The sequence below is a fragment of the Bombus vosnesenskii genome, unplaced genomic scaffold (assembly GCF_011952255.1).
Source record: "Bombus vosnesenskii isolate JDL3184/JDL3185 unplaced genomic scaffold, Bvos_JDL3184-5_v1.1 scf7180000013262, whole genome shotgun sequence".
In the NCBI taxonomy this organism is placed as follows: Eukaryota; Metazoa; Arthropoda; class Insecta; order Hymenoptera; family Apidae; genus Bombus; species Bombus vosnesenskii.
The window spans coordinates 1,083,828-1,105,269 of record NW_022882922.1 but is presented as its reverse complement, the minus strand read 5'-3'; the positions used below and the strand labels follow the sequence as shown (position 1 = coordinate 1,105,269).

General features: G+C 40.5%; 1 protein-coding gene across 5 annotated transcripts in view; it reads left to right on the top strand.

Annotated features, from left to right (window-relative positions):
* The window catches only part of LOC117239971 (teneurin-a), a 702,004-nt gene that overhangs the window by 91,230 nt on the left and 589,332 nt on the right, over positions 1-21,442 (top strand). The window lies entirely within an intron of this gene.

Below are 21,442 nucleotides of genomic sequence, written 5' to 3'. Positions count from 1 at the left end.
ATTCCGTTTCGCGAGAAGCACGGCATTCACGAGTTCGGGGCCAGACTCGGCCGGACCAATTTACAGTCGAACTCCGTGTCCGGCGATATCTTCCGCTCCTCTGGTTGCACGCTGGCAGAAGCAAGCACGAAAAATATACGCCAGACCCACGTAGGGGAAATAAATTAGGTGGCTTGGAAACGAAGCCCGGAGCCGAAGACAGAGTCAATTATCGAGGACCCCATCGGTCTCCGGAGGCCACGATCTTACCGGATGCGTCTTCGAGCCTCGATATGCCGGTCTTTGCTCTCGCAGGAACCTCTCGAATAAACGAATAACGAGACGCGGTCTTGAAACGAAATTCGGTTAACCACACCTTATTCACGCTGTCTATCTGTGAGTCTCCTTTGGGTCGTCGTTTTTAATTGCGGTTCGTTCGTGTTGCGGAATACTGTTTGGTTGCTTCAATGCTATAGAGCAGCGTCTGGGGATCGCTATATGGTTTCTTACAAACGTTTCAAGATAGTCTGTGCCATGGCCTGGTTAAATCGACACTTTAAATTGCTGTTTTAAATTTCTCTAAAGAAACGTGTTTCGTCCTCTTTTATTTGCCATCTAGATCCTAGTTTTAAATCTAGGTTTCTACAACAAATTCCATATCTGACAATATATATTTTTCACTCTGCTTCCTCTTAACGAATCATCTAGCAGCGGCTCTGATCATTCTATCGGGATATCTAATAGTCTATCTTACCTATCTCGAACAGTGAACATGTCTCAATTTTTGCTTTCATCGTCTCATTTTAACTAACATGAAAATAGAAACTTTCATGGAACCGTATTAGACTGCACAGACTTGCGTTATTTCGGAATTCGTAACATCGATCGATTTCCAATTTATTCGTTACTTCCTGAAGCAAACTTCAGGGCATCCAAAATTGTACAACAACTTAACGGGCGATCGATCTTGCAATCGTAGAACATGAACGTAGTACGTTTCGTATATCTCACGCGAAGAACGAATGAAATTTTTCACGGGACATCGTGCAATTTATTTAAATCAAACGAGCACAGTGCACGGGGCACAGTTGTTTGTCCATTGACCGGAGCGTCCGGGTTCTTTAAACCTGTTTTCATTTCCTGCTTTCATAAAACTCGAATGCCGTGTTTACGGATACACCAGCTTGGCCGGGTAAACGTAGTTATTCTTCTTCATTATCGTCTTTCTTCTGCATTCGTTGGAAACGCGAACGCAAGCGAGGGAAACGGCTGAAGGATTTCATTAGCAAACATGTAGCCGTGTTTGAAACGCTTTTGCATATTAAATGCATACGTATTTATCGTGATATTTGTTTCGAGACCCTACGTAAACGATAAATATCACCTCGTTACAAACGGAATCCTCTTCCCGTTTTCAATTCGTTCTTCAAAGCCTTCCATTTTGTTGTTACAAGCATACTTCAGATTACCAGGGATACGCAAAGGATTTTAGAGATGTAATTCTACCATTGCATCACTGACGTTAAAAATGTTTCTCTTTATCTTCTACCATGCTTCCAACAGGTATACATTCGCAATACAGACACGCAAACATTGCGAAATTGTAATTTATTAAAAAATAAATTATTCTCGTAATTGATAAAAATAACTAAAACACTAAGAATTCAATGAAAAATTAAATCAACTTGAAGGTTTGCTTTCAAATTTTTCTGTTTCGCATACATAACAATATGTAGATTCTACGCATGAAAGAAGTAGCATTTGTCTATATATTATTATGTTTGAGCGATTGACAAATTTTCCCTTCTTTTGTTGGGGATAAAAACATGATGGTGTATCAGAAATTCATAGAATTTTTATCCTATTGTTACACGTTAATCTTTCACCAACGAATGAAATTAACAATACTTATTGCCCAATTAGAAATATAATTATTCCATGACGCATCACATTTCTACCAACACTAAACTCTCACAGAGGCATCATAAACATTCATCGCATCACCCTCGATCCAAGCAAATCCACCCTTCTCCGGCTGAGATAAAATCGTCGCGACTAACGCAATCATTATTATCGAGTTTCAAACTCTCTGATTAAATATCAGGTAGAGAGGGAGAAAAAAAGAAGAAACCTGCGAAACGAGGTTGAGAAAGTTGGCAAATAATACGCAGAGAACTCGCCCTCGCCCTTGCAACTTTTCAACCCTAAAAGAAGGAGCGCGCGATGGTTAGGCCTGTCGAAGCTTACGATTATCGCGAGAGTTCTAACGACGTTGATCCTTTTTACCCCTTCTTCGCCTTTCTGTAATGCGAATATTATGTTCCCGTGTGATCGCAAGCGCCATTCTCGATTCGAGAAAACGAGAACGTTCCGCCGACACGCGTCGCCTTTCGCCAAAGCGTCCGCACTTTTACGAGCGAAAGGAACGACGGCGGTGACTCGAAACGGTTCCAGGCCACGAAACACGCGACGTTTCGCGGAATGCAACCGGTAAATCGCTCTTCTTATAACGTGCCCCCTCGTAAACATTCATATCCCGTTGTTTGACGTCGAATGCAAACGGAACGGAAACGGCTGCGGCGGAACCGATGAAAAATCTGTGTCGTTCTGCTCGCGACCCTTTGCCTATCGATTTGTAACTTCCTGTTCGGAGGACGGAGTTTCTGCTACGGTGGTTTATGCGCTCGAGTTTCGGTGGTTTGTTGTAGTTTCTCTTTCTTTTTTCTCCTCGTGCTTTTTTTGGTGGGCCGGGAAATGGGTTGTTTATAGTTTCGGGGAAAAGCGGGGGCACGAGATGTTCGCGTTCCATGATCGTGAAATTGGTTTGCGCCATGTATATTCTTTGTTTCGCAATATTCTGTCTTTTGTATACGTTAAGATATATATGGGCTGTTGGTGAAGTAATGAGGCTGGTTCCTGTATAACTAGGATTGCGCGATTATTTTGTTGTTCGAAAAGGCTTGTCTTTCTTTTTCTTTCCTTTGAATAGGATTTTTAATGTAATTAGATTAAGATCTTGTTGAAGTTTGTACGTAAATATTTGTCATTTAATCGTAATCTTACAATTGGAAAGTTTAAATATGAAGGCTGATTTTAAAATCAAAAATAAAATCAGAAAGAGGTAGAATTTTAAGATATCTTCCTGTTTCAAATTACGCGTCTACGTCGCGTCGCTCAATTTTCTTAAAACGCATCCTTTCATATTTCACTCACGATCACATAAAGCATGCACGGTTTTCAAGACATGCTCCAGCTCGCATCTGCTTTTAAACTAAAGTATTCTCAGGATACATACACACGCCGCTCTCCAGAAACTAAACTTCCCAACACCGGAGACCAAAGAAACTCTAAACTGTAGCTGTTTAAATAGAAAGATACCCTACTAAACTATGTCTTGAACCTTGGATAAACTTCAGTCCCGCTTGCGCGCTGTATCACCGCCCGTAATCTCCTGAACAATTACCCAAAATTTACTCATCCATTATAAATAACCCAATCTCGATTCCCAGATACGAAATAATAATCCTGGCGATTAATGACAAACGCGTGACCGCGTAATAATGCTCGAAAATAATCAACGAAACAACAAACGAATATCTGCATGCGCAGCAACAAATTTAATTACAAGCGTACAGCCCATGGAAAACAATAACCGTCCTGATAAACGCGCAATCGTATAATTAAATTTTACCTCCCCCCTGCCCCCACGAAATCACGTCGCTCACCGAGAGCCAACTTAATAATCCCATCAAGAAGAGTCCGACTGTCTCTGATATCTGGTCCCTTCAGTGGCTGTGCGTCTATCCAACATCAGCTGTACACGTCCACGTGGACGCGCGTGACGTATGCAAAATTCGTCGACGAGGATCCCGGGTGACGACACCCCTGACTGCTCTTCAACCGTGACGATAACGTATAGCGGCTCTATGCGACGACTATCAGGTGATTCCATCACACGCACAGCTGGACTAAAGCTCGTTCCCCGGGGCAGCTGCAGACGGGGTTCCGGCGATTTGTAAGCCGTTTAGAAAATCGTACACCGGTCCACGGTTCGATCGGCGGACGGTGGGGATATATAGGTGAAAAGGGCTGACCGGCTGGCAATAAATATCGATAATCGATAACCGGGTAGAAGAAGCGATTGGTATAGCGAAGCCGATGGAAGAAAAGAATACGCGAGGAGCAAGGGAGCAATGAAGAGAAACGTAGGACCAAAAGAAGGGGTAGGTTAAGGGTGAAGGGGTGGAAGGTTGGAAGCGATCTTCTTCGACGCTTTCAAAACCAGAAGTAGTTCTCGGATTCGTATTAAAAAGCTTACGCTCGAGAAGACACTTTCAGTCGCGCTGACCGACTGTGAACGGTAAATTTGCGACCTCCTTTGCAAAAGCAATTATGTTACTCCTACCCTCTCACCTATCCGTCGTCTCTCTATTTCTCCTGCTCCCTTTCCATCTTTCTTCCCTCTCCACTCCCCTTCGTCTCTTTTTCCTCTCTTTCGTTCTCATCCTTTCCTCCTCTCTCGGCTCGGTAACTCTCGAGCGGATGGCTTTTACATTTTCAAGCTTCTTGCACGGAAAGTCGCTCTTACATTCAAATCAAAAGGCTCGACCGCCTCGGTGGAAGTGGCCCTCTCTCTTCCACCCCGTCCCCCTAGGACCTCTTACCATTCGCTATGCCGCGGTTAAAGATTCATTCTGCAATAGTTTAATCCGAGGCCGAGCGCAATCTTCCTGCCTTGCTACTATTTCGCCGGTCGTCCGGTGATGAGGCAATTTCTATCGGCTCGCTCTTTGTGACCTCTTCGACCTTTATCGACGCGTATCTCGCTTCTCTGACCCTGCCCCCTCTCAACTCTGACCTCTCTCCTTTCCTCTGCTTTTGGTCCCTTTCTTCCTTTCGCCCCACTCGTTTCGTTCCTCGTGTGTTTGTTTGTTCTTTTTCTTTTTCCGTTCGTTCTTTTTTGTTGTACCAGCCTTTTTTCGACGAAAAAGAATCGGGCGGCGAGTCGGGCGAAAGGGGACGCGTAAATTGTGTCTGTGACGTCGGTGAACGTGTCCTAGAGTTTTCGAGCAGCTTGCACGACGAGTTAACGCCAGCTCGATGCTAGCCCCGTTACAAACGGAATTTTAAAAGTGCCCGTTCCTGGCCTTACGGATCTTGAAGCTTTTAATGGACAAATAGAACCAGCGCGCTGCTCGATGAGCGAAAAGAGAAGATATCGGCTCGTGAAATTCCAAGTGAGAGGGCTTTGTTCCGGAATTATATACCTTTTTTATGGGTCTCAAACGGCGAACCTTTTCAACGATGAAATTTGACCTTCATTCAAGAAGACGATTAATTTTGATCGAACGTTTAATTCCTCGGTTGAGAATAAATTTCGATCGAATTTATTCCGGAGATCGAATATCCTCGATTTTACAATTTTATTCTTCCACGTTTGAGGGATAGTTACGCGAAATTTTTTGTAGATCTTTTTATTTCCAAGGATTTCTGTTTCCATACCGTGGAATTATTGGAATTATTAGAAATTGCAATTCGCTTACGTACTATGTAATAATAATCTACGTGAAGTGTTTGATATTCTTTTTTTATATAAGAATTAGAAAATTTTGAAACAAAGTAAAAGCTTACCAATCGTTTGCTATTCTTGAATATTTCTTCCAGGACGTGTAACTGAACTCGATCATATTATAAGTTAGGAGATTCCTCTTACTACTTTTGCGAAATAAAAGAGAATAACGTACCATATCCAAATATTAGCGCTATCAATTTACACCATATTTATATAAGTTATTATTTCAAAAATTTGTCAAACTATTATAGTAAAATTCAAAACTCGCAAACTAACCCTTAAATTTTCTCCAAATTCGCTGGAATTACCCACTTTTTCTTCAAACTACAACCGCCGAAGTTCCACCGCGGAAATTTGACTAATACGAAACGCTTAATTTTGATCGAACGTTCAGTTGAAATTTACAAACGGTGAAATTCGAATTCGCAAAGTGTTCTCGGTCTCGTGTCCGCTCGCCGTTTCGTTTTCTCTAGCCACAGTGAAAATCGGCGGCTCGTATTACGCTAAACATTCCGGCCGTAAGTATCGGATTTAGCTCGTTGAAGATGAAAGGGCTGCTCACGTTTGGCTAATTGCTTCCTAATGGCTGCAAATATTACCTCTCGCTCTCCCATCCCTTTGTCGGTTTGTCTGACTAACACTCGGGCTTCTACGTTGCGCCATTTCACCAACGCTCGATGCCTCGGCTAACAGCTTAATGGCGGTATTATGTTGTTGTACACTAGACGAACCAACTGATCAACAATCGCGTGTTACGTTCGAGCGTGTTTTTGCAACGTCGCGAAACCAATCTCTCGCTAATGCGTCATGGTTTCGCATTGTAATATGATACCTTTTTTTTTTGTGTCGTGTGAAAAAGATAAGATCCCTCGAGGCTGGAATTCTCAATGCTTCTAACCAAAATCCTGAACGTGAGAATTTAGCAATGACATATAACAAAGTTTTCAAGCAATTCAAAAAGAGACAACGAAACCGATGCAAAAATAAAACACACGATTCCAACAAGTCTATTCCTTTCAACGGGTAGGCATATAACTACAAAATTATGTCGCTCCATGAATATAACTTCCATTTAATTAAACCACTAGCATTACTGGACCAATTAATTTCCGACTGATATGATATAATACGTTTGTTCCATCGAATCTATTACCGAAAAAGAAAGAAAAAGAAGAAGTATCAAGAAGATTTATCCAGCAAAACGTCACGGCGAAATACTCGATTAGTCACAGAGTCAGGAGAGAGATATGGTCACACGGGGCAATGAATTTAACCACGATTTTTACGAGTAGCCGGTGCACGTCGGTGGGAAGCTCGTTCGGGGAAAAGTCGGAAGCGACAGAACGAAACTTAATAAATTAATAGCGTAAACATCGGGGTCGGTCTGTTTCGACGTTTCGCCCCAGCCATACGTCACACGGTGCAACGCGCGCGCACGTGTGCACACACACGTGCTGCAACAGGATACAATAGCGTAGTCTATCGGTGAGAAAGAGAGGAAAAGCCATAGAGAATGGCGGGTCCCGTGGAAAATGTCCAAGTGTATAAACCGCTGTCCCGCGTGATATATTTACTTAATAAACGTTCCGAACGGCAGGAAAATTTAAATTAAATTTATTCAGCGAAAAGAGCGCGGAGGCGCGAGAACGGCCGCGGCATTGTTTGCGAGTGGACCAAACACGCCGAGTGGGCAGCGGTGTCACAGAGAGGAAATTGAGGGACAAGAATATAGGAACACAAAGAGGGGCAGGGTGGTGCGGAGGTAGATGTATATATATACACATATATAGATATGTATGATAGTGAAAAAAAAGAGATGAACAGATAGAGAAAAAGAATAGAAGTTAGAACGAATAACGAGAGAGACAGTAGAGAGGGAAATAACTGGCAAAGGACAAACTGTTATAATGAAGTGAAAAGCTCGAGAGAGGGAGAGAGTAGCGGCGCGTGTGAGTGACTACGCGGAGACGAAGCTAGGTATGGGAGGGGGGACGTGGAAATATGCCGTTGGCGCGCTTTTCGTGCGACGAAAATGTGTCAAATTCGCGCTCGTGCGTGTGAGCATGCTTCTGGTTGAAAAAGGAGAGAAAATCGCGATAATAGTAGTCATAGTCGCGTCAGAAATAGAGAAATAGGAAGAGAAACACAGAAACGCGGAGATAGGAGAAAATAAAATTACGCGTCACGGTGTTCCGTTTGAACGTGGCGCGTTTCATTGTTCGCGAATTGTTCGGAATTTTCTTGGTGAGGGTTGATTGTGCGCGAACCGGCCACACGTTGGCGCCACCGGATTCTCGTCAACCCTTTTTCGCGCGTTGGCACTTGTGGATTCTCGTGTGATGGCCGTGAGTCGTGTTTAAACGTGGTTGAACGTCTCTGCTCTTTGCGAACTTCTGCTTCGCTATTGTTTCTGCGCGGCGATTTAATTGTGCCTTTAATTCACGCAGCTCTAACGAAGCCAACTTGATTAGCTGTAGAACAATTTTTTTAGAAATGATAATTCGTTCCGGGCGTAATGATGCTATGAACTTGAAGCTTTGAATGGCTTTGAAACTTAATATTATTTGATACCGTTAATATTCTCAAATGAATTACATGTAACTTTTATTTTATTTCTATACTAAACTTTTAATGCAAATTGAAATTAAATTTCACGGAGTATTTACTTCCTATCACAACAAAAATCAGATTTTTGTTTTCTTAATTCATATAGTCAATTATACATTGATTATATATTAAACCATTATTGTCTTGAGAAAATAGATAAATAGTTTGTTAGTACAATATTTCCCAAAAGGCCGCAATTCTGTAACATACTTGAATTAGATCTCATGGTTGCCTTATATTCTACTAGTCAGCTTCCACGGCAATCTTCTTTCGCTGTGGAACATTATATTGGAAGCATTTCAGAGATCCACCGCAAACAGCCTTTTCCGCGATTGTTTCACGAGCGCGCATCAATTTTCGCGTCTTGCAAAGGGAAAGGGAGGCTGCGGTGGAAATAGGACGTAGTGGTAATCGATAGTCAACACGGATATAACGCGGCGCGTCCGCGTGCCTCGGTGTGTCTACACTTGTCCTCCTTCCGACTCTCTTCATGCTGAAAGCATCTGGCGGATAGTGGACACTCTACTTAGCGGAGAAGATGGACCACCGAGGAAAGTAAAACGTGGCTCGCCAAGACGCGGGGATCCTCGAGTGTGTACCTATCGGCCCTTTTACATACATTTCAATCTGAATACAACTCCGTCCACTCGCGTTAGAAAAGAGTGGAGTGCTTTCAAGGAAAGTAGCGATGACCGGGCATACGGGCGACCAGCTAGAAAATCACGATCGCCTGCTAGCTTGAAAAATTGCTTCGTCGTTCTCGAAACACTTTGAAATCGCTTTAAAGAGATAGCGTCGATCGACTTCTATTGCCTTCGAATTAGGTTTGTTGAGGTGGATGATGTTATTCGTTGCGTAATTCAATTTAGAAATTATACGATGCAGGATAATTTAATGCGACGAAAATGATCGTGATATTTAAAGTTTAAATCGGTGTTTTGAAATTCAACGGTTCCGAAGCTTTTAATAAAGTTCCTCGAATTTTATGAGCGTTTTTTATCCAGCGGTTTTACATATCCAGTGATAAAAATAATAGCTGGCGTAAATGTGACAGGACTCGGATGTAGGATGGACAGGTAATTTCAGCGCTTTATAAGCTAGAACTTATAATACTTTGAACGTAATAAAAGTTATAATTAATTAAACCAAGTTAGAAAGGAAAGATTCATGTTGCTTGACTATTAATTTTATTTAGATTTATAGAGTTCGTTATTAATAAGGATTACCTTTGTTTATGATTATTTTGAAGAATATCGACAATTTTTCAAATGAAAGATCCTTTCTGTCCAACTTCCATTATTTTATTTATTCTCAAAAACAAATAATGTTGGTATAATATCGTGTAACTAATGGTCGCTGTAAAAAAGATTTAAGTTGCAAATTTAAATTGGGAGGTATACGAAACTCTTATTATAATTTATACTACTTAAAAAGTAGAGATTCACTGTGCGTCGTAAATAACAATTCATGTAACTGCTGGCAAAAGATTTATATTTGAACAAACAAAGGAATTATTGTAAATAAGGATAAGCATAATGCTTGTCGCAATAAAAGTTCATGTAACAGCTAAAACAGCAATAAAGATCGGATAAAACGGCCGGATCACTTACATTGCCAAAAACAAACCGAAAGCCTCGTATCGTTTGCTGCTCGATATTGCGCGCAAATTTTTTGAATTATTAGCTTCTGCATTCGGCTCGTTGTGTCCCCGTCCGCCGCGGCAATCGGTGAAATTCTATTTGCTGCATGGAGCACGGTAAAATGCGTTTTATTGCCGGCCAGTTGAAAATTCTGCTCCATCAAGCCTCCAAGCGGCACAATTACTGCTACTTTATTTGTAATATTTGGAAACTACATGCCCAAAAAATATTCGCCCGCCGCTTCATGGTCCCGTGTTTCCCACTTTTATATGCCCCATCCATGTAATTTTGTCATTCCAAGTCTGTCGACATAAAAGTTATCGAAACAAATGTAAACGTAAACGCTTGTTGATCATTTGAGTTTTAATTCGTTGTTGAAATAAATATTATGGAAAGAAAATATCTTTATACAAATTTCAGATATACTATGCTCGAAATCATTTCACGATAATTAAGTAACACACTTTTTGGTATATATCCTCTATTAGAGATTTTCAATATTTTGCAATAAATGGTACACAGGATGTTTCATGTAGCTGTATGTAATTGTAATCTTTTTATTTGGACGTGGATAGTATTTGAATTTTTTTGTAAATAGAACTACGCGTTTCCCTCAACGCATTATTTAATCCCGTACTTCGAAAGCTGTTTTAAATTTATTTTAGCAACTTAAAATTATTTTATTTTACCTTATATAATTACTTTTTGTCTTCAACATTGTTTTCTGTAGCTCCGGTCCTTTAGTGTCTGAGACACTAGACACTTTAACTACGATAATTAATTTAATTAAGTTCGCTTGTTCTGTATAACTCATTAAATACATGTTAATTCGCACTAGTACTACAGAGATCAACAATAAGATAAACAATAATTCGCTAAATTTATTTTTTAATATAGATCCTCGATATACTGCAATAAATAGTTTTCTGAACGTCATCGATATCGACAACATTCCTCCTCTATATCTCAGGCTTAATTACCTCTTAAATTCTGCATCGACAGCATGCCGTATTCATTACAAGCTTCTCGATTAAATTCTTCCCAGGTTTGTGCCACCGTTTACCCTGCCCCTCTGTGATTTTCTGCTCGCCACGTTCCGCTCTTGATCTGATTCCATTCCTTCCTCCATGAAATGAACAACGAATAGTTCTTCTATCGATGAGAGAGGAGTGATATTAGTTTGCAATGATGCGTCCTTCTGTTTTCGAAAAGTATGTGTTATAAAATTAGCGAATATTTCCAATGCGGCAACAAAAAATTGTTATGTAAGATACGATTATTTTATTTCAAAGACAGATTATTTTTATTCAACGGATTAACTCACTTTACAAAATTCTTTTACCAAATATTACACCATAGGACGATATTACAAAACTATAAATTCGTCGCATTTAACATACTGCCAGGTGAGAAAAATTCTTATTTTTATCAAACAGAAGATTGTCATCGCACTCAGGTTCCTACCACGAGATCTCTCGATCGAATATGCATCGATACCACAAACACAGTCTTCAACACCCATTTACACGTATCAGATAGCCTGCTAACTCGCCCAAGCAGTAAACATAAAAACCAGTCATTTCAATGGAGAAAAGCGAAACAGCCCAAGGAACGCGGATGCAACGTATTGCCCTAGAATCAATGCGGCAGTTTCAAGATTGGCAATTTGTTATGGTTCGTAAAGCGACGCGAGTCGGTCGTTTTCCTCGTTGCACGGTTCGAGGGTCCTCGGCGTGCACGTGACCAACGTATTTTCGCCTGGATCGTTTCCTCACGGGTCAGGCGCTGTCGGCTAAACACGAAGGCAAGGTCCAACCGTATCCTATCGGTGAAAGGAGAATTTACAACAACAGCCGTTCCCTTTCTCGGTTGTACGGGGGCTAAATAGTAACGAATAGCGGGAAGAAACACTTCCGTCGTTATCGTGCGTAGGAGCGCGGTTCCGTTAAGTCGTAAACAGCTCGCAAATAATCAGGCGAAATGGAAATTATTGCGGGCAATGCTGTGCACCGAGGGCCAACAACACCTTACACCCGCGACCCTTCTTCCGGAAAAACTTTTCGTATAACGCCGCGGCGACTTGCGCCTCGAGCCGAAATTATGCGCTTGTTCCAGCGGACGGATAAAGGGAAACTTTCACGGGAAAAACACGCGTCGCCAAGCAACTGGATACGCTTCCGTATGAGGTTGATTTTTCGGAAGGAACTTTGTTAATTCACTTTCTCGTTCTTCCACGTGCTCGTTTCTTGATCTTGTTCGATTGCGAAGTTTCCCTCGTGGCGCGCGTGTATCTACGGTTTTTAGGGCGTTCGGTGGTGTGTTATGCGACGATGTAACGAAGATTTTTCGTGTTCTCTGTACATTTTATGGGGAGCTTTGTATCGTATCTGAGATCAGTTGATTCGTTTAGAAATTGGAAAAGTTCCATGGTATTGCTATGAAGACTTTAACGTAAAATTGGAATGAGATATCATAGATACTAACAAGAAATGTTTCAATAATAGAAGAACACGATTGCTTTAGAAATAACTCGAATAACGTAACAGCATTAAAATCGATTTGAGATGACAGTTTCGAAAAGAAAGACGTATCTGTACAAGTCAACTATTTTTCTGGGAACCGTGCTAAAAATGAAACGTCTGTGCAAGGCCTGCAAAATGTCAAATATTGAGAGCTATCATTCGCGATATCCACTTTTGCCCCAATTCCGTCGCTTAGCTGTAAAAAATCAGCCGAATTGTTTCAATTATTGTGTTCCCCACGACGAACTGTATCCGTTGTGAATGTTGTTCTTTCCGTTTTGAGCTCGATACTGTTAAAATTAGCTGAAGGATTCCCGAAGCAATCCAGTTACCGATGGTATTCGAGAGGATGAGTACGCTCACTTCCATTCGCACGAGAGTTGTAAATTCCGTACCTACAAGGAATACCTGTGATAAAGTGTCTTGAATAGAAACAGTTGATACAAACAGCGCAAAACCCAATGATTGACACAGTCGTATATGTTATGTACAAGATGTCCCTAGGAGGAATCTGACACATTTCTCTGACATATTTGACAGATCCTCATACTTTAAATTCATGCATACCGTTAGCTTATTTCTTCTAATTGTATAATTGTCGAACTACCTATCTATTAATCGTTTTGATAAATGGGGTTGTAATTTAAGTTTCAATCAAACTTAACTCACTTTAACCGAACCTGTTAACTACTATAATCAAGTAGAAACTTAACTATTATACTCATTTCATTTCAATTTCTATAAAGAATCTTTGAAGAACTTCCTTTCCAAATGGAATTTCATTATATCATGTACAAAATTTTCAAACATTTTTAGAATTTAATGACATTCTCTAATTATAATGGAAAAAAGAATCCAGGCGACAATCAATTTTTTTTTAATTAATCTAAATCTAAATCTAAATTTTTGCAGTCTCTGTATTTTATATTTTGATATAATTAAATTTTTGTATATTCTCCTAGTTCAATTGAAATATCTCTAATTGGTGAAGAATGAATACATAAATGTAAAAATAAGAAAATAAGTTCCATTTTTTGCCAAAGGCAGATTTTTCATTCATTGTAGGTGAAAAAAAATAGAATTTTGCAGAGAAATGAGATAAATTAGAAGAATTCGCGACCTCTGTGACTCAGAACGATCAAATATATATGCATAAGAAATTCGTCAATTCCCCATCATGACACCTAGTACACGTTACCAACCCGTTCTATTTCGAGGGAAGACTAGGTACCAAAGATCGATGTTCCAAATTGATGCGATTGTTAAATATTTCCCGTGTACTTTTCATCTGATCAAGCGTCGGCGTCCAGGTTATGTATTAGTTATCATACACTCAGACATTCACCCTCTCTCGAGGACTTGAGGCGCGTGCAACCCTCCGCGTATGGCCGGACTCTTATGTAAACATTTGCATTCCTAACCTAGGTGGCGATTTCTCCTATGTAATGCATCCGATCGATCGATTTAATCTCGATCTTTGACCGCAACGTGCATTTTGATGTTCCAAGAGTGTGTCAGATCCCTTTCACGAGTATTTGACCATCCCCTGTGTTGACTCATGGTTCCTCATTTACTTTGTTGTTCGAGGGGATGTTGTATGAAAGTGAGTCATTATTGTAATGACTTTTATAAATATTATATTCCGGAAATAAAATTAAGAATTGTAGCTTAAAGAAAATTTGTCTTGTCGGTTGGAATATCTAACAGGTGTAAATTAATCTTAGGTTATCTTTCTTTTCGTTTAATTTGTCTCTTGTGATTTACTTTCGTTTTTTTTTCTTGATCGTGAAGTTGTAACGAAGTGAAGGAAAAGAGGGAAGACGGAAGAATAGAAGAAGGAGAAAAATATACGCTTCATCTGACACCTTCTAGTGGAATTGGCGCCTCGGAGGACATATTTGTATGAGAAGCATGATTAGGACGAAATTTGTGAGAATTTTATGTTGATGCGAACTTCCCTAGTAACTAATGAGTGAAAGGAGAGGGAGAAAAAGAAAATGGGAACCCTAGGAGAAACGTGACAGTGTCATAGTGCTAAAAAATGCTACTTTCAGACACATCAATAACTTTTAAATTAACAATTTTAATTCTTCCGTATGTAACTAATTCGAAATCCAAGATAACGATGTATGCTACATTACATTACAGGAAAAGAATTTTATATGTCAATCTGAAATTCAATCTTCCCGTAATCGCAACTTAATACGTTCTTCCATGACTCCAAAGTCTCATTTCCACGAAGACACCGGACTGGAGACAAAACCAACCGTATCACCAACCGTATCATAAACTGGATTCAATTCAATATTCTTGACCCGGGGTTCACGGAAAAACCTTTCATCCTGAGCGCAAACGTCAACAAAAACGTCTCCGTTATTTTTCCCTCGAATTTATCGCAGAAAAATTTTCAGCGTGTTGACTCCGGGCTAGGCATTCGTCGGAATTCGTTGATTTTATTTCCTACCGTTGGCGAATTACAAAGGTAAATATTAATCGTACGCGTAAACATTAGCCGTACAATCGATAACAGCGTTCGTCGACAACAGCGACGGCCACAATACTGTATATGCGCGCACTTACTCGTTATGCCTTGAATGAAAATATTTTAACGCAAAATCAACGTAGAAGCAGAAGTGAAAAAACAAGATTTTGATTCCCTGCCACGTCGAAATTCGTCGGGAGCGGTTTGTTTCACCGAATTCCCTCCTTTTTCTCCTTTTTTTCGTAAGTCCATGGGATCAACCACTCCACATATAGACGGGTATATACGTACGTACGCGAGGAGAATCGCGAGCTTTTCTATAGCGTAGGTATAAAATAACGCGGCCGCAAGGGTATCCAGAATTAATAGAGCAGGAGAGGGAAAAACCTTCAAAACCTTCGGGAACCCTGGATATCGAAAGGAAATTAAAACCGCAGTCAGCGGACTTCCAGCTCGCCCTTCTCTCACCCTTTCCCCCTTTGCGGCCACTCTTCCGCACACAAAAGTCACCCAATCGTCCGGATTTCTGGCTTCTTTTTTTTCGATAAATTGGCGGGATGCTCGAGTAAAATTAGTTTATTCGAGCGTAACGTCATACGCATCTCTTTTCCCGTTTGTTCGCTCGCTCGACGAGAAACGTCGGTATTGGTTTCGTCGATTGTAGCCGATGTTACCCGCGGTCCTCCCCCTTTGCCCGCAGCCATTCTGGTCACCGAATGAAATTTAATATTTGAGACTTTCATAAAGATTAATCAACGACGGCGGCAACCGTTAACGGGCTTCGAAGATCGCCGCCCTTCATTTTCATTAAAGATCAGACGCGCGCATCCCCATTTCAATTTTCCTCCCTGTTTTGTAAGGCATCGAATCGAAATTGCCATCATCTTCTTTTGTCTTCTGAAAAATGTTAGCAACTTTCTATCACTTTTCATACCTGACTTAGGATTTAACCATCCTATATGAAACGAGGGGGCGTTCAAAATAAGAAAAGGGACAAAATACGACATGGCTGGCAAACTAAAATTTATTGTCTTTTATAACATTCGGGAAAAGATTCGTACGTTCGAGTTTGTACAAGGCAATCAAGATTAGTATATAAAATTGGAGACAAAGAGAGTTGATCGAACGTAGAACGAATTAGGCATCGCTACTTAGCGATGCCGAGCTGTTGACAAATATGAGCGACAGCGTGGAGTAAAGTAAATGTTTGTAATGTATTACGGGCCGTATACCGCTCCTATTTCCGCAGTTATATAGACGCAGTTGTGTACTCGTTTCGATATGGCGGCTTCGTATTATTACAACTGCCGCCATAAAATGGAAGCGACTTCATTTTTCGAGACAACGAGAATAGACAACGGAGTGTTTTCATTACGCCCGGAAAATGAAATTGGATACGTACGCGTTTACTCAAAATTAACGTCAATATGACGATGCACTGAAAACTAAAAATATTATCCGCCAAGGACAGGATTTCTCCTGGTGGAAAATATAACATCCAACTTGCCTTGTATTAATATTTCATCCTTGTTCAGCATGTTAGTCCAAACGAGGTTATCTAAATATATCCTGTTCTTCAGATGAGAAATTTATGAATCCTGGTAAAACCCGAACGAAAATTGATATTCCCCTTTTAGAAATCCTTTCTGCGAGATTATACGAAATTAAACCGAGTCCTTAAAACTTCAAAGAATTATAAATCCTATGACCTCAGGCGGATATCGATATTCCAACTCTAAAAATCTGTCTTCCTCTGTAAGACAAATTTGTTTGCGATACTGTTTAAGATTATTTAAAGATCAACGCTCTACATACCTCATAATATATATAATTCTCTATCTCAACGACACGTTAACAAAAACACGCCAGAACTGTGTCTATCCTTTCCAAATATCGATGATACTAAGACTACATTAAAATCCAATTTCTGTAGTAACATTCACTATCTTACCACAAGAACTATACCCAATACCCAGTAGACGACCAATCTGCCCAACTCAATTATTTATTATACCATTACTTCCGCCTCAACTTTCCCACATACTAACTCAATTTTCCTCGTGAGCATATCAGTATGATAGACCTGTTTCGCGCGATTAAACTTAACCTCTCGAACAGCCCTTTCTTTGCCACAAATAGTCGAATTGACGCACGCATCGGCATTAGAAGCGGCGACAATTTCCAAAGCGTCGCGTCGGTCAAATAATTCCCTACAATGTATTTACGTTGTCATCGTTCGACGCTGGGAAACGGCGCGGCAATCGAGCCGCAGCGGTCGGACGTCATTGTTTGCCCATTCCCTAAGGCTAACCACCATCACCCGCAATATTACAGAATTACTACATGCCCTGGCCGTTCGTCTCTCGTTCTGTCCAATATCGTGTACATTACGTACGTACATTGGCGAGCCTCGTCGCCTCCAATATTAGTTCCGACGCCGCTGCGGAAATTGCATTGATAATGCTAATTAAATTGCTTCGTTTGTCTATGCTCAGCGTCCGAAGGTCTAGCGACGCGTTTCCAACTGATTAGCCACTGCAAGCGTATATGGCAGTAAAAGAATTTGACAATAAACTTATGTGCGACCGGAGAAACCAATCTCTACGTCATTCGTACAGTTGGTGTATGAGATATAGTGAGAGAATGAGAGAAGGAGAGCAAAATTGATTAAAATTTAAAGTTTGTATATCACGATGTGATATTTTGGAGAGGATAAAGACCCAGAACCAGAAATTCAGAAATTTTATTAGATGACATGTTCTTTGAAATTAGTAGTAGTATGGCAGTAGTATAAGAAGTGCAATGATCAGACAGAGGAGTTTATAAGTACATTACTGTTACTGTCGAGATTGAGAATATTTAGCAAAAGGCGAGGATAATTATTTTTACTAAAACATACATTACATTGCTGTATAGGATTATTATAAATGTAATCACATAAATATTACGATCGCGAGTGTGAATTTGAAAAGACTCAGTCATATGCCTAAGCTTTTGCTACAATTGTATGAGTATCAATGAGTAGTGGTGTAATTTATCTTTCGTCAGATTTGGTCTTGGCTGGCACACTGTTGATTTTGAGGTAGAGGCGAAAACCCGAGAATGTATATAATTCTGAGAGACTCGAATTCGACTCGAGGGCTACACTAACTGCCCGAAGCGATCGTAAAACGTTGCGACAGACGCGATACTCGATGAAACACCAATGCTGGCTTTTAGGTTATGGAATTCTTAAGTCGAGACTGCGACGAAGCGCGATGATCGTGACCCATCTTGTCATCCAACCATTTTTAAAATATTGAAGTAGGAAGTTGCATTCTCGAACCAATATCAAATACATCAATAGCAACAAAAGCGTTACGAAGGAAGGGAGAAGATTTTTCTTCCAACCATGCACAAAACAATTTTTCAATGAAAATCTTTCATATTAATCAAAAACAATGTAGCTTCTTATAAGTGCCAACCAAACCCCGCAATTTTATTTCAACCAAACGATATTCACTGGAGCCTTCCCTCGCATGATGTTAGAAAATCTCTCGTATTAATCAAAGATAACTTCCCTTTTTACAAGCTCGAGCGGACTGAAAATTTCATTTAAAGCAGACGCTAATCATTTACGTTAATGATTCCGTACGACTCTAATTTCTAACAGCAAGAAATGTTATTAAGCTCTTGTACTTAGCCATCAGTCAACAGTATGACTCAAAAGATAAAGAACAGGAGGACAAGAGAAGAATAGAAGAATGAGGATAATAGAAAAAAGACAACGGACGTGTATACGCGTTTCGAAGCAACTCGAATACATATTGCTGTTCTTTCGACGCGCTCGAAAACAAAGACATCTGCTCGATGATATTCAATAAATTCAGCCGCAGAAAAACACGGTGACATCGCTCCGAGGATATTGTCGGGGCTGACCTTATTTCGAGGGAATTTCAGGCGGTAATTGTTCGTCATTGCCCCGCTTTGTGGCGGCCTCTAGGATAACGATTGAGAGAAACGAAGGCGGCGCAGCAGACTATTTATTCTCCCAACGCGAGTTGTCCCTGTTTTCCACTTTCAATCTTCCCATTCGGAATGGAACGTGTCCCCTCTTTTGAGTCGTGTACAGTCGTGGGACGACAAATCGGCTGGTCGCGACCAGAGAATTTCCTCGGAAAGAAATGAAATGTCCTTACAGATGGAAACCTGATTTTAATTTGTATCCTTCATGTAGAAACAGCACAGGGTGCAGGATGGGAAAATAAGAAGCGAAGAGGAAGATTTCTGTATATCTCAACGAAAACAGCGTCTTGATTAAAAGCTTTCCGTCTAAAAGTTTCCCATAAAATTTTTATTTTTCCATCTTCATATGATTAATACCATCGTAAGAAAAAGCGACACAATTTTTTAATTAAGTAGCGAGATCTTCGACCTTCCTCACTTGGGAATAGATCCAAAAACTAAATTTCAAATTACAAAATATTTGGAGAAACGTTCTTCGATTAAAACGAAATTTCACAACAAGTACTTCATTCATTCCACTGATCAAATGTACCACGATTCATTCATTACACACTTACCATTTCTTTCCAATTTTACCAATTTTCTAAATATGCCATATACCTTTTTCCAGTTTCATTTCTCTGTCTACGCGCTCCTTAACACATTGACTCGGACCAGCAATAATCCCCAAGAAGCCGCTACTGTCATGTTAAAAATTAGTTTTTATTACCACTGACTTCATTTATCTGCCATAAGGTTTAGTGTTTGCCGTCGAGTCTCTTATTCTTGCGATGTATTGTTTAAATCGATAAACGTTAGGGCACGCGGGAGTTCCGCGCGTGTCACTCGAAGGTACGCCCCATACCTGCGAGTAACCTCTAGCTTGAGGATGGTCAGTACTCATTTTTTCTACTAGTTTTCCAACCAATTAGTAGGGTGACCGCTGTCCTTACTTTTTTACCGAAAATTATAATTAACGAATCCGCTTGTCCCTCGCGCTAGGCACGCCCACCTCAAGTTTCCATCTTCTCCACACACATCACCGATACTTCACTCATACTCAGCTTTGCGCACAAGACATACAGAAAAACGACACCATTCTACTCACGCTTAACATTCATCCGCACATCCAATCTTCGAAGGTATCCTTTGTGAAATATGTAGTTATATTTGAACTATAAAACTCTGTGTCAGATTCTATCTAAATATTCCTATCATCGTAATCGAAGTAGAGAATCCTGAAAAACAGGGCGATCCATGGTGTCGATACCAATGGAGATGAAATTTTACGACTCTCGTTGACGAGTCACACCACAGACGCGTCTCCCCGCGAACACAGTAGAACAGTACAAAATATGTATAAAATATTGGTCGGATTTGCATAAACACCTTAACCATCGCGTAATTAAACGTAACGAACCACCGCTTATAATCCTCGAAAAACACGAGTTAATACAATGACTCTTGAGTATCGCCGTCTCTGTAGGCCACTTAATACCCAACGCGCCAATTTCGGAATTGTGCAACAATTACCACAAATTTGTATGAACTCGATGAAACGAAATATCGCGGCGGAAATTTCCGGCTGGTCTACAGAGTTTGGGTGGTACCGCTGCCGGCTGGTATTGTTAATTAACGCATGAGCCATATTGTCGCCGTATTATAAGGATTCTGGGTTACCTATTATTAGATGGCTGAGCGGACGGCGGTGGACAGGGCACTTGCATATGTACGTACGTACGCGCGTAAGTCTCAATAATCAACACTGCGAAATTGTTCTGTTTCCAATAGCAAGCGAGCATTGTAATCGAAAGTAGGCCAGCTCGGCCGCACAATAGAACACACCACGGTCACATTGTACAGATCAATTATTCGCCACTTAAACGGAATTGCGTAGGCGCCGGGCTTACAATGCGGCATTTAGGCCGCGACGCGCGTAACTCGACCGGTATGCGTGGCGAATTAGCAATAGACGCGTGAAATGTATGATTTCATAAATGAACTATAACGCGAAATTATTCTCCGTTACTCGATCGTTCTCTCCGCGTTCTCCGACGTGCTAACAGCTACTGGCCCGAGTGCGCGTGTGTTTTGATTGTTAGAGGTCATAACAACAACGTGTGTGAATAAGACGTGACGTGGAAGTATGTGATAGTAAGAATAGAGAAGTAGGAATTTATATTAAAACTCGTTCATTTGGTACATTTTTCTGTGTTTTTTTTTGTGATTATTTTCGAGATATTAAGCCAAATACACGTGTTTACTGCTACAATTTTTAGGATAATTTTCCTTCCTTTTGTAGCCAGCAATCTGCTACGTTACAATATACTAAAGCTTAACAATAGCTGAATCGAGGATTCATGATAGACATTCAATCTAAAAGGACAATTTACATTCTCCAAACAGCAGGAGGGTCGCGGATGGATGTTCTAGAATCTGAAATTCATTCTAGACTTCTAAAATCCCAAAGGGGCTTTAAGAAAATGTAGAAGGAATTTCAGATACGAGATATACATACTAAAGTATTAATACTTAGAACAAAAAGGCACGTATTCTTCGACATGCAACGAAGATCCCACAATGAGGGCGAATGACGTGTAGTCTAGATGACCCGAAGATCTAGAGGGAAATCTAGACTGGAATTGTCTATCTTCGT